Here is a 13,557-nt window from a genome sequence, read left to right as displayed (position 1 = left end):
TGACTTTGCAGATAAGGCCTAATTGGCTTATTCATGAGGCATAGCTCAAGCAAATCTGCATTTCCTTTTGCATGCCAGGATATGCAGGGTTTTGCCAACTAACTCACTGCAAATTTTATGCCCTGCGGGGGATTAGTTTGTGCAGCATTTAACACTTATCCAGGATCGCCACGTGGAGCCCCCTCCCCCTCCCCCAGGATCCTGGTGAGTTAGTTGGCAAAACCCTGCATATCCTGGCATGCAAAAGCAAATGCAGATTTGCTTGAGCAGTGTCTCATAAATAAGCTAATTAGGCCTTTTCTGCAAAGCCAGGTATATCAGGGTTCACTTGGTGTTTGATGCACACACCCTTTTTGCAATACGTTTTCAGTTCCTTTCTTCTGGAGGCAGGTTGAGCTTTACCGGGCTTGGGGGGACCTGTGCTTCACTCCCCCCCCCCCCCCCCTGTCGTAGTGCTCACAAGTCGAGCACTTTTGGCCTGGCATAATAATGCACTTGGATGCAATACAAAATAAGGTAGGTCCTATCCTTTGGGAGGTGGGTGCGGGCGGCCCTCCCTGGCGGTGGCAGCGCTTGGGGGGGCCGCCCCGCACTTCTTAACCTCCCCCTCAGGGGGGTGGCTGCAGAGTCTTTGAGCAGTGAGTGTGCTTGGAGTGCCCTGTTTGCCCCTCTTTTCCTTGGATCCTGGGGGGGCCTCCACGTGCTAATTGCTGCGCGAACTAATCCCCCGCAGGGCAAAAATTTTGCGGTCAGTCAGTTGGCAAAACCCTGCATATCCTGGCATGCGAATGCGAATGCAGATTTGCTTGAGCAGTGTCTCAAGAATAAGCTAAGTATGCCTTATCTGCAAAGCCAGGTATATAAGGGTTCACTTGGTGTTTGATGCACACACCCTTTTTGCAATACGTTTTCAGATTGGGGTACAGAGGCTGGCAAGAGATCTGCTAGGCCTTACAATTAAAATGCATACCTTTATAAATCTGCTGATAGCATATGTATGGATTTGAGTGACAACTTTAGTATTTCCTGCAAAGTACAGTAATTTGAAGTCTTTGCAAGCATGTATGTGATGCACAAGTATCTCAACACTATGTATATATTTAATTATGTTCCCTCTGAACACATTAGAAGAAGCTTTACACAAAGTTAAAACATCCTGGAAAAAAATTAACTTGTGCCCCTGGTTTCAATTATTTTTAAATCTGAGGCACAAACACTGCATTTAGAGATATGTGGCTCAAGTGCCAAACAGGGATCTTTTGATTTTTTTTAATACATGTGGTTGAAATTGGAGAAATGCTGATTGCCAAGCCACAGTACTCTGAATTGGGATTTGGCACAGGAAAATAGACCATTGTTCACAGTACAATTTCACAGGGACACTCTTCAAGGAAAACAAGATATACAAATTCAAATGAATACATTTATACTTTGGTGAAACATTAAAATCACTAGATAGCCATTTGTAGTGAATAAAGTAAAGTGATTGTATTGATAATAATGCTTATTCAAATTAGGTATGTTTGCTTTGTCTTGTCATTGCTGCAAGAAAAAGAATGGGCACCAATGCCAAAAATCAGCGGTTTTCAAAAACAGCTGGAGTAGGGAAATATATTATCTTATGTCTGTGAACATTTTAAATATGCAAAAACTTTTATTTTGAAAATGTTTGCTTTGTGTCTGTAAACAGTGGTATGATAACGATAACCTGTGAGTTTTCTTTACTGCTCAAGTAGTTTGCAGTAGGGATGTTCATGTGTATTAGAAACAAAAGTTTGCCATCTTAAAACAAAAGGTATTTGTGATTATTCAGATTGGAGTGAGCATATGATGTCTCCCACGATGCATCACTGCTGAATATGCAAATCATGGAGAAGCATGTGATCTGCTTAAAGCGGAATATAACCTTGCATTTCAACTTTGCTCTAAAACATTATTTACAGCATATTATATGCAACCAGCATTTTTTTTTTACTAGACCAGCATTGGAAGGGTTACACACAGAGCTTTAAAGTTCCTGGAGAGAACCGCAGACGCGTCCGAAGCTTACATAGATTCATTTAAGCAAAACAAAATGTAACAACTGTGGAATGTGACTCACTCTCTCTGACTGTGCAGGAGCTGGAGGACAGCCAAAGAGTGTGTAACATTCCTCACTTGTTACATTTTGTTTACGTAAATGTATCTATCTAAACTTCTGCTGCGGGGAGCAGGTCTCTCCACTGAACTTTAAAGCTCTGTGTGTAACCCTTCCAATGCTGGTCTAGTAAAAAAAATGCTGGTTGCATATAATATGCTGTAAATAATGTTTTAGAGCAAAGTTGAAATGCAGGGTTATATTCCGCTTTAATCAAGTTATTCATTTGTAATGCTCTGGTTTGTAGCCCACACTCATGTACTAAAGCAGGACGTAGCCACAACCAAGCCAATGAAAGACTTGCAAATCCATGTTATGTTCAAGCTGCTTCTATGCTGCTCCATTACTTCTCATGCAAGAAGTTTTGAATTGGGATGATACCACTTATTGATTGCCTAACTTAAAAGAAAAGAGTAAGCTTTTGGCTATGCAGCATTCGTCAAACTTCAATCCTCCTTCTCATGCACATGAGTATTGCTAGTCTGTGGAGAGAAGATAAAGAGTGGAAGAGCACCGATTCTTTTTGTAATATTGAATAAATCACCTATTACTGAGGGATCAACTTTCTAAAGGTTTATGTAACAAATTTCCAAGATTACTTAAAATAGTTAGCAAACAACAAGACATTTAATAATGCCACTTATTACTTTCGATATTTGGTTGCATGATTCAAATATGATAGGTAATATCAAAATTTTAAATTAACACGATAGCATTTGCAACAGCAGACGAGGAGCTACTGACAGGCCTGTCCTATATATACCCAACCATGCTCCACAGCGCCGCCCCAGTCACTCAGCCAATACGGACGCTGGCTGGAATCAGCTGACCGCGCGTCAGCTGACTCCCCTCCTAGATGCATAAATGTCCTGTCGCTTGGCTCGTGCATGCCTAGCCCTTAAAGGGAACCTTAACTGGTGGGGGAAAAAAATCACTTACCTGGGGGCTTTCCTGAGCCTCCTGCAGCCGTCCTGTGCCCGCGCCAGCGTCATGCGGACGCGCTTTATGGCTCTTTACGACGGGGAATGCGGAAGAAGAGGACGCTTTGCCCGAGGACGACTGGCAGTCGTCCGAAAATGAAACTTAGCCGCGGAGGGAGACCGGAGGGCACCGAAGGACCGGTGCGGGCACAGGACGGCTGCAGGAGGCTCGGGAAAGCCCCCAGGTAAGTGAATATTTTTTTCCCCACCAGCTAAGGTTCCCTTTAACCTGTGAGCATTAGAAGGACCAGGCAAAGTCTCAGCGTGCAACCGCTATCTATCTCCGCTATCTATTACAAAATCATAGTATAATATACTTTAATATTGTAAAAACATTGTAAAATTAGGTTCTGATAAATAATGCAATATATTTGCAAAAATGATTATAGCCTTGCTTTAAATAACAAGCAAAATACTTTTATGTGACTCATCTTCTATATACAGTGGGATGCGAAAGTTTGGGCAACGTTGTTAATCGTCAAGATGTTCCTGTATAAAAACGTTGGTTGTTACGATAAAAATGTCAGTTAAATATATCGTGTAGGTCTGTAGGAGACACACACAGTGATATTTGAGAAGTGAAATGAAGTTTATTGCATTTACAGAAAGTGCGTAATACTTGTTTAAATAAAATTAGGCAGGTGCATAAATTTGGGCACTGTTGTCATTTTATTGATTCCAAAACCTTTAGAACTAATTCAACTCAAATTGGTTTTGTAAGCTCAGTCACTCCTGAACTACATACAGAGGTGAATCCAATTATAAGAAAGAGTATTTAAGGGGGTCAATTGTACGTTTCCCTCCTCTTTTAAATTTCTCTGAAGAATAGCAACATGGGGTCTCAAAACAACTCTCAAATGACCTAAAGCAAAGATTGTATACCATCATGGTTTAGGGGAAGGATACAGAAAGCTGTCTCAGAAATTTCAGCTGTTTGTTTCCACAATTAGGAACATATTGAGGAAATGGAAGATCACAGGCTCAGTTCAAGTTAAGGCTTGAAGTGGCAGAACAAGAAAAATCTCAGATAAACAGAAGCAACGAATGGTGAGAACAGTCAGAGTCAACCCACAGACCAGCACCAAAGACCTACAACATCATCTTGCTGCAGATGGAGTCACTGTGCATCATTCAACCATTCGGCGCACTTTACAAAAGGAGATGTTGTATGCAGAAGAATCCTTTTCTCCACCAACAAGACAAACAGAGCCGCTTGAGGTATGCTAAAGCAAATTTGGACAAGCCAGCTTCATTTTGGAATAAGGTGCTGTGGACTGCTGAAACTAAAATTTAGCTATTTGCCATAATAAGGGGTGTTATGAATAGAGGAAACACAACACAGCATTTTAAGAAAAACTTCTGCTACCTACAGTAAAATATGGTGGTGGTTCCATCATGCTGTGGGGCTGTGGGGCTACTGCAGGGAATGAGAATATTGTCAAAGTTGAGTGATGCATGGATTCCACTCAGTATCAGTGGATCCTGGAGACCAGGAATCAGTGATAAAGCTGAAGCTGCGCTGGAGATGGATCTTTCAACAAGACAACGACCCTAAACACTGCTTAAAATCAACTAAGGCATTCAAGGAGCAACAAGTAAAACATTCCGAAGTGGCCATCTCAGTCCCCAGACCTGAATATAGTTGAAAATCTGTGGTGTGAGTTAAAGACAGATGGCCATGCTTGGAAGCCATCAAACTTGAATGAACTAGAGATGTTTTGTAAAGAGGAATGGTCCAAAATACATTCAACCAGAATCCAGACTCTCAATGGAACCTACAGGAAGCATTTAGAGGCTCTCATTTCTGCAAAAGGAAGATCTACTAAATCTTGATTTCATTTCTTTTCAAATTTATGCACCTGCCTAATTTTCTTTAAACAATTATTGCACACTTCCTGTAAATCCAATGAACTTCATTTCACTTCTCAAATATCACGGTGTGTGTCTCCTATATGATATATTTAACTGACATTTTTTATCGTAACAACCAACGATTCATACAGGAAAATCATGACGATTAACAACGTTGCCCAAACTTTCACATCCCACTGTACCATAAAAAAGTTGATTTGTCACTGGGTTCCATCCTTTGAACCTACCGTGTGCCAAAGCCAGTGCCATTCCTAGTTGTTTTAGTGCCCTAAGCAAAACAACCCACTGTTACTCTACTCTTCTTCCTCCTGCCCACTCCAAAAGGAAAAGAATGAAATGCAACTTCTGTATAGTGCTTTTGTCCTGTTGGACTCTAAGCACTTAAGTGCTGCAACCACTTAGATCACACTCAGTAGGCCACCCTGAATACTAGGAAGTTTTGAACAAGAATTGGATCCTGCAAGAATTTTTGATCTCCTATATCAGTGCTGTCCAACTGGAGGCCCACAGGTTTCACCCGGAGCTCTGCTCGTCCACTGTTTGCTTTGTCTCGCCTCCTCACAACAATCCCTGCTTTCCCCTCAAGGTCCAGCAATGTTGTGTGGCTCGCCCCCATGCTAAACTGGCTATAATGCCAGCCGGGTGATGCAGAGTGGCACACACTCCAATCATGTCACCTGGGACTTCATGCATTGGATAAGTGTGGCAGATTTGTGGCTGGAACTTCTACAATGAAGGCCGCGGTGCTCGGGTGAAGGATGGGAGAGAAATTACCTGATGGGTGAGTAAATTATTAATTTTCTTCAGGTGCTAAGAAAAAACCTGGGCTCAAATTATTATTATCATTATTATAGATTTATAAAGCGGCACTGTACCAAGCAAGAAAATCAAACCTGGGGTACACCAGATATGGACACCGGTTCAAAATACAGAATTGGTGATTACAGTGACAAATGTAACATGATGAATAAAATGTATAACAAATTGCAAGGTACAAAATGAATAACAATTTCCAAGACACAAAAGGGTGAGAGAGCCCTGCCCTTACGAGGTTACAGTTTTCTGCACTGAGAAAGAGTGCACCATTACAATACAACTAACAGCATGTGGTATCACATACTATAAGGAACTTTTATCAGAGTACTTTCATAAATGAAATGTAGAAAGGAGGCTGGCACCACCAAGTAGAAAAGTAAAAAATTAGCTCTTTATTGATCAGTCATAAAATGACAGCATGGTCAAAAGTAAAGCTTAAGCGGCGACAGCCCGCTGTTTCGAGCTGATATAGCTCTTTCTCAAGCCGAACCGCCCATAAAATGTTAACAACAATGACCACACACTTATATACTGGTCTATACATCAATTAGCCAATCATTTCAAAATCAGAAACACCAATCAGAGTACAAGGGAGTGTGGATGGACCTGATGGGGAACAGGCAGTGTGTGATGTCATCAGAACATACCTCCCAGTCAGCTGACCAAGGGCAGCCCATCACAGCATGGTAGAGAAAGCCTCCTATGTGAAAGCAGGATGTGCATTGTAAACAAAGATCACATGCACCAGTAGGGACAGGCTCAAAACAGCCCACCCTTCAAAATATGGCATGGTATACGCGTGCAAACGTCCGCATAGCACGCGTCCCATAGACGCGATAGTAATGCGTACTAGCCGCCATAGCTCGCCATCCAAACGCATTATCAAAAGGATGCGTACAAAAAAGACGCATAATGCGTAATAATGGACGCAAGGTAGCCGCATATCGCTACCAATGCAACAAATGTGTACAAACCAACGTAAAAACACCCCCTGGCCGCATAACCATATGATGGATGCGTGCAAAAAGACGCTTAACGCATGATACTGGACACCATAGTCACATACTGTTCGTACCATTGCCATATTAATGCATAAAAACCGACGCAAAAAAGCCTTCCGGGCGCATAAAAAGCGGAAGCACGAAAAAATGGCGGAACTCATATCAAGTCCCACCTTATACTAATGCGCAACACTATACACGTAGAAGTCGCATAGCTAGAAGGGACAATTCTCACCAGGCCACAATGTTCTTCCCTCCATCAGATCGCAGGGGCTAAAAAGAGAAAAATAGAAAAAACACATCACTGCAAAAATATCAAAGTGTTCAAAATGTTGTAATGCTCCCAAAGAGTGTTCCACACCCCCTAGCACAGCATAATAGCTGCCTCTTATCATAGTAAATATCCCACAACACTATTTACAGATTCAACAGGAAAATTTAAACACAAAAACTTAGATCGTATTCCCTATTAAGTCCTCCCTTTCCCATCACATGCAACTTTTTAATCCACCAAGCCTCTCTTTTGGCCAACTCATCCTGTCTATTTAATCTCCCTCGCCAATTGCTCGAAACACTGTCAATAACCTGAACTTTAAATTGGGACAAATTGTGTCTGGCTGAAACAAAATGGCTGGACACAGCCTGAGTCATATCCTTGCCACGTATGGCCGTCTTATGGCCAGACATTCTAACCTTCAGAGCATTGGTGGTCATACCCACGTATCCCAATCCACAGGGGCATTTAATTAAATACACTACGTAACTAGAATCACAGGTATATCTGTGTCTAACCGTGAATCTTTCCCCTGTAGTGGGATGCGTGAAAGACCCACCCTTAGCTATATGGCTACAAAGATGGCAATTGAGGCACGGAAAGGTACCATGTCTATTTTGTATGACTTGTGTCCTCGGCTAGCGATGATGGAAAACCTTGTCTCTAACAGTAGGGGCCCTTCTGAAAGACATTAATGGGGGGTACCTAAATTCAGGTATCGTAGGGAACGCATCTTGTAACAGATGCCAATGATGTCGAATTGCCCGTCCAACCAGTTCGCTACACGTGTTGTATGTAGAGACAAATGGCATACGAAATTGCTTAAAATCACGACAATTTTTGTGATTTATTGGAATCAGGGTCCTATCCGGATAACCCCTGTCCAAAAACGTTTGTTTCAATATATTTTTCTGAGTTACTGCCTCAGCATCACAAGAGACTATTTTTTCAACACGTTTTAACTGGCCGGTTGGAATGGCATTTTTAATTGGGGGAGGGTGGAAGCTTTGGTAGTGTAGCAATGAATTTCTATTGGTGGGTTTTACATACAAATCGGTAATTAATCTATCCTGTCTCCTAATAATGCGTGTGTCGAGAAAAGTTGCCTCACAGCTGTCCGCATGTGCCAGCATCCTTTCTACATTTGACTACTGAGGATTCTGAGGCTACAGGGGTCCAAGGCTTGGGCACACAACAGTTCCTTCCTATGGATGAGTGCTCCTCCAACTTCTGTTTTTGATTTTCATAATTGAAATGTTTTCCTTCATGCCTTGTCCCTGTAAATAACGTCATTAGAGTGCTTAATCATAACACCAATGACAAAATTAAAAAAAAAACTCTTTTTAGTACGGGGGAGATAGAGAAGGTATAAAATATTCACATTTTTAGTGCTATTCTTGTCCTCAGTGTGAAGATTCCCTTCAATTCCTGATTCTGTGGCAAGACATTATTCATGTAACTAACACTAAAATTCCATAGATACTTCAAGAAAGGAACGTATTTGAGGTTCCTACGTTATAATATTAAAGGTTGCAATTACTGACTGACCTATTCAAAATGCTACTTCTCTGGGATATGGGAGAAAACACACAAGTATACAAGAAAAATATAAAAACTCGCCAGACAGTGGCCTGTGCTGCATTCAAGCCATGAACTTCTAGACTAGAGTTCCAATCATTTACCTGTCCTGCTCTTTTCAATCGTTCCTAAAAGAGGCTGTTTTTACTCTTGATGCCGTGTGATCTTTCATGATCGCACTGCCTTGCACCCGAGAAGTCACACCGCAAGTTATAACCACAGTGCAACAAAATCAGTAAGGCATACTTTCCAATAAAAGTATGCCTCACTTCTGAGATACATGCACATGTCATCTGGTAATGTACTGTATGCACCAGGACCAGCCACACGGCGCCGCACCGCGATCACTGTGATAGCCCCATCACTGCATCTGCGACCAGATGTGGTAATTTCGTGCAACACACCGTACGGTGATGCCTGTTGTGTAAAATGGGACTCAAGGTGTTCTGCTAAAATTGCGATTCTAGTGGCTGTATGACTGTTCCATGTTCGTTATTCAGAAATCATTGAAGCCAAAAGATCAGGATGATAACAAAGCAACTGGTAGTTTCTAAATGAGAGAGCAGTGGTAATGTTTTTTACACTTCAGATATCCTTTTATCTTGGAAATTAATTGTGTAGTATAGTGCAGCTGTGGTAGTTCAGATGGGATATACAACTCCAGTGGCACCATGCCCACCACAGGATACATTCTCGAAGTGCTAGCCAATGAAATAAGCCTTACCTGAAGTTGATAAAGCTGCACTGTCACACTGTTGACAAGTTTTGGAGACCAAACAACTGCTAGTAGACTCAGAACCCTACTGGACAGGGAGCCACCCATCTGTCAACGTAGAATAACTGTAAAATTTTCCACTGGAAAGTGGTTACAATAGTATTTTGTAAATGACTATGGTTCTGCTCTAAGATTTATGTGTCCAGTGACAGATTATTACTGTATGGTATTAAAAAAGCTGACAAAACCCGATTGTCCTGTAAGTGTGTATGCTTCTAATTTCTTTTTATTCACATTTATTTTTAGAGTAATTTGGAATTCCTTTGTCTGCATTCTGGGAAATTTGAGGATGTGACAATAAGAAGTGCCAATGAATGATTTATTATAAAAATATGAATTTTCACAGACTGTCATAAAACTACAAGTTATGCAACATAATAAATCTACAAGGAAGAAAAGTACAGATTTTTTTAATAACCCTTTATATTACTAGTTTACTATTTTCCATGTCATAATGCAGTTAAATTTACATGATTAGTTATTTGTGCTGTACATTTAAGGAGTACCCCAATTAAGACACAGGAGGCACCAGAAGGCATGAGCAATGAGATGAAAATAATTTCTCCTTCAAATGTGATGTAAATGTTATGCAGCTTGACATCTTATTTGCATCTCATAAGCACCAATTCTCTTCATTATGTGACACTAGATCCTTCCCCTACTGGTGTGCCCCAATCAGCCCCTGCCTCAGCCACCCTTTGTAAAAGGAGCACCTTCCTACTGAAAAGATTAAGAAGCCAGGCAAGCCTTTAGTGTTATTTAGTGTTGCTTGGTGCTCATTTGGAAAGGGCTGGTATTAAAGGAGGCTGAGTTTTATGGATTATTTTTATTTTTTGTACTTATATAGCTCTGGCTATCCCTAGTGACGTCTCTATCAACAGCCAGAGAGGAGGTGTGTTCTATCCAAACACCTAAGCTTATGCGGAGATCCAGGATCGCTGCGTACTGAAGTATACCTAGACGCCGCTGCACCTACACCGGAGCCGGGCTGAACTGCCCGACGTTGCTGCTTGCGCATATCAGCTAGTCAGAGACTCTCCTGCATAGCCGCCGTCCGGGGCTTGCAGGATTGAGCGGCTCCGTGATCCACCACTGAGTCTTCGCATAGGACTGTGAGTACTTCACTGCCAATGTCTGCTACGAACCTTATTTTTTACAATACCAGGATTGTTTATTGATATTCCGCAACCACATTGGATCTCTAAGTGCAATATAAAGATATATCTCATTGAAGACATATGGATTTGTTCTGCTAATTTTGCACATACAGCAGGCGAAAACTACGGGATAGAGGACATCTGCTAGATAAGATCCAAATTATAGCTATTGAGCTTTTTAAATCTGACACAGTGCACAGATTTGATTTTTCGTATTTTATTTATCATTTTTTATGTATTTAAAAAAAAAATTGGGCCTAAATTCCTACTGCAGTGGGAAAGTGGGTGTGATTGGTGCGTGCCTGATACAACTTAAGGTGGCCATACACTGGCCCGATTCGCGGCCGTTTCGACAGCAGATTCGATCTTGGGATCGAATCTGCTGCCAATCGTTTGCGCTAAACGCACCCGCCGATCCGATTTCCTCCTGAAATCGGATCGGTCCGTCGATCGCGCCGTGCGGGAAATTACCCTCGATCGCCCGTGGGTAGGGAGCGCGTCGCTAGCGGCGGCCGATCCGATCAGGTATACATTACCTGACGCTGGCTCTCGGGCGTCTTCTCCGCATCTTCTCCGTGCTGCACCCGCTCCATCCCGGCGCTTCCTGTCACTGCAGTGACCAGGAAGTTCAAATAGAGGGCGCTCTATTTGAACTTCCTGGTCACAGAGTGACACAGGAAGCGCCGGGATGGAGCGGGTGCAGCGTGGAGAAGATGCGGAGAAGATGCCCGGGAGCCAGCGTCAGGTAATGTATGCGCAGGGGGGGGGGGGATAGGCGGCAGCGGCGGCTCCACAGATTGTGATCGGTTTCAGGCTGAAATCGATTCACAATCTGTTTGCAGTAAAGGCAGCCATACGATCCCTCTCTGATCAGATTCGATCAGATAGGGATCTGTCAGCTGGTCGATCTAATGGCAAATCGACCAGTATATGGCTACCTTTTAGGTTTATATCTCTTTATTTGACTTAACTCATGACTTATCTCTCCTTATCTGTTTATCTCATTAATTATCTCTCCTCATTTGTTTATCTCATGCATTATCTCTCCTTACTAAGGTGAAAAATAAGTAAGCTTTGAGAATCAACCCCAATAGATTTAAAGAATTCATCTTGATACCTAATGTAATGGCAGTCAAGGTGCCATTGTTTAGCCTGTAGAGGTCTGTGCTTCCTTCCATGGTTTTGCCTCCCCAGACCATAACTGTCACACCATCAAACCGGTCATGCTGAACAATGATACATAATGTCCTCCATGGCTTCTCCAGATCCTTTCATGCCTGTCACATCATGTGCTCTGGAAGAACCTGTTCTCATCTGTGAAAAGCTCAGGGTGCTAAACATGGAGGTCTCACAATGGGGTGGCAGATATCAAATTCTAAGACAGGTCAAACTTACACATACTATATAGATGGTTAAAATACTAGTAAACGTGCAATGGGTCCAAATACCTCCTTTGAAGTCCTCAGTTATGAAGAATGCATTTAAAATAAACATCCACCAAAATATGTGTTAAACATGTCTTCACTGGCAAATCGTAAATGCCAAGCCAGTGAATTGTAAACAGGACAGATGTTACACTTTTCTGATTATAAGGACACTACTTCTCCCACTAAACACCGATCCACATGGTGTGGTCTCCATTAATATTTATGACATTACATAGTGAGAACGTGTGAGGATTTGATGAAAAGTTCTATTATACTGTAACTAAACAACAATCAGTTCTGTGTGGAACGATATTAATTGCAAAGGATCATAATTATGTCTCATCAGTGATACAATTTCCTGTCCTGCAATGAATCTCACACGTCTTTCATGGAAAGCTCTTTATTATATTATGCCACAGCTCGTCAACAACGTAGCTTTAATGCAATACCCTGTAGACCTCCTGCTGATGTTTCATTTTGTGGTGAGTCATATAAAACCCATACTGCTCGTGGATAGAGTGAATGGCAATTTGTGTCTGAGAAGTTGCAGGAGTACTTGGGTGTTTCCTTGTCAAGAGGTTTGCACAGCTGAAGGATTAATTGTCAGAAGATGGCAGGCAAAAGCTGTGTCCAAGGCTTGGAAAAACAAAAGCCCATGTATTTGCCACATAGACTCATTTTTTTAAGTCTATGCCTGAGAGTCTGGATAAAAAAAAAAGAAAAGAAAACCTTCATTCATTGTACAACGATCTATTGTAAGTTTTACAAGTGACAAGAAATGGTCTATGTTGAACAAATTATTTGTCATTATTTTTATGCTTTAAGTTGAACAAAAGCAATCCTATCCAGGTCAGCTATACATCTTGGATTTTAGCAGGCGTTATTGCATTTCTGTACATGTTTCCTCTCTGGGGTATGATAAAAGACACTGTGGACACCTGACAGGAAGCTATCAATTGTGAAAAGTAAAATACCCCATCTTCAGCATCACCAATGTCACCTTATATGCACATTTTCATTCTTCAAATAGATGTAAAGCTTACGGTCGTAAAACTCAGCACAGCACAGATATCTGAAATATGCTTGTTTATAGGAGAGCAAAGATCCAATTCTATGGGAAGCAAACAAATATTTTAAATTTTCATGTAAAGAAGTTCTAATCTACCATTTACAGGTTCAAACCTATAGGCATCACTAATGGAAGCTGGTGCCTAGAGGCACCACTTTTAAAGGAATGCCTATTCCTGGTTGCGTAACTTGCGTACGAGAGGAATCAGCGCAGGAGACTTGGGCGCAGGATACAATCTGTATGGCTTATCCTGCTCCTGCACAAATTCCCATCAATGTTAAATACCATTCCCCCTCCAGGCCGCCATGGATGGTTGGGAATGAAATAATTTGGCTTCCAGCAATTGCTGGAGGCCGAATTATAGTGTATTATAAGTAACTTCAGCTCCGTCTTCTGACGGCGCTGAAGTAACTCACTGCTGCGCCCAAGTCTGCGCTGGAATGAAAGTGTTTGTCCTGGTTTCTTCTTTAG

General features: G+C 41.8%; 1 long non-coding RNA gene across 1 annotated transcript in view; it reads right to left on the bottom strand.

Moving 5' to 3' along the window:
- Positions 1 to 12,421: 12,421 nt before the first annotated feature.
- The window catches only part of LOC137547053 (uncharacterized), a 54,066-nt gene continuing 52,930 nt past the window's right edge, over positions 12,422 to 13,557 (bottom strand). Inside the window, exon 3 of the long non-coding RNA XR_011026447.1 lies at positions 12,422 to 12,719. This is a non-coding gene — a long non-coding RNA (uncharacterized lncRNA). The remainder of the gene's footprint in view (positions 12,720 to 13,557) is intronic.

This window comes from Hyperolius riggenbachi, chromosome 1 (genome assembly GCF_040937935.1).
Source record: "Hyperolius riggenbachi isolate aHypRig1 chromosome 1, aHypRig1.pri, whole genome shotgun sequence".
Taxonomy (NCBI): domain Eukaryota; kingdom Metazoa; phylum Chordata; class Amphibia; order Anura; family Hyperoliidae; genus Hyperolius; species Hyperolius riggenbachi.
This window is presented reverse-complemented; position numbering and strand designations above follow the sequence as displayed.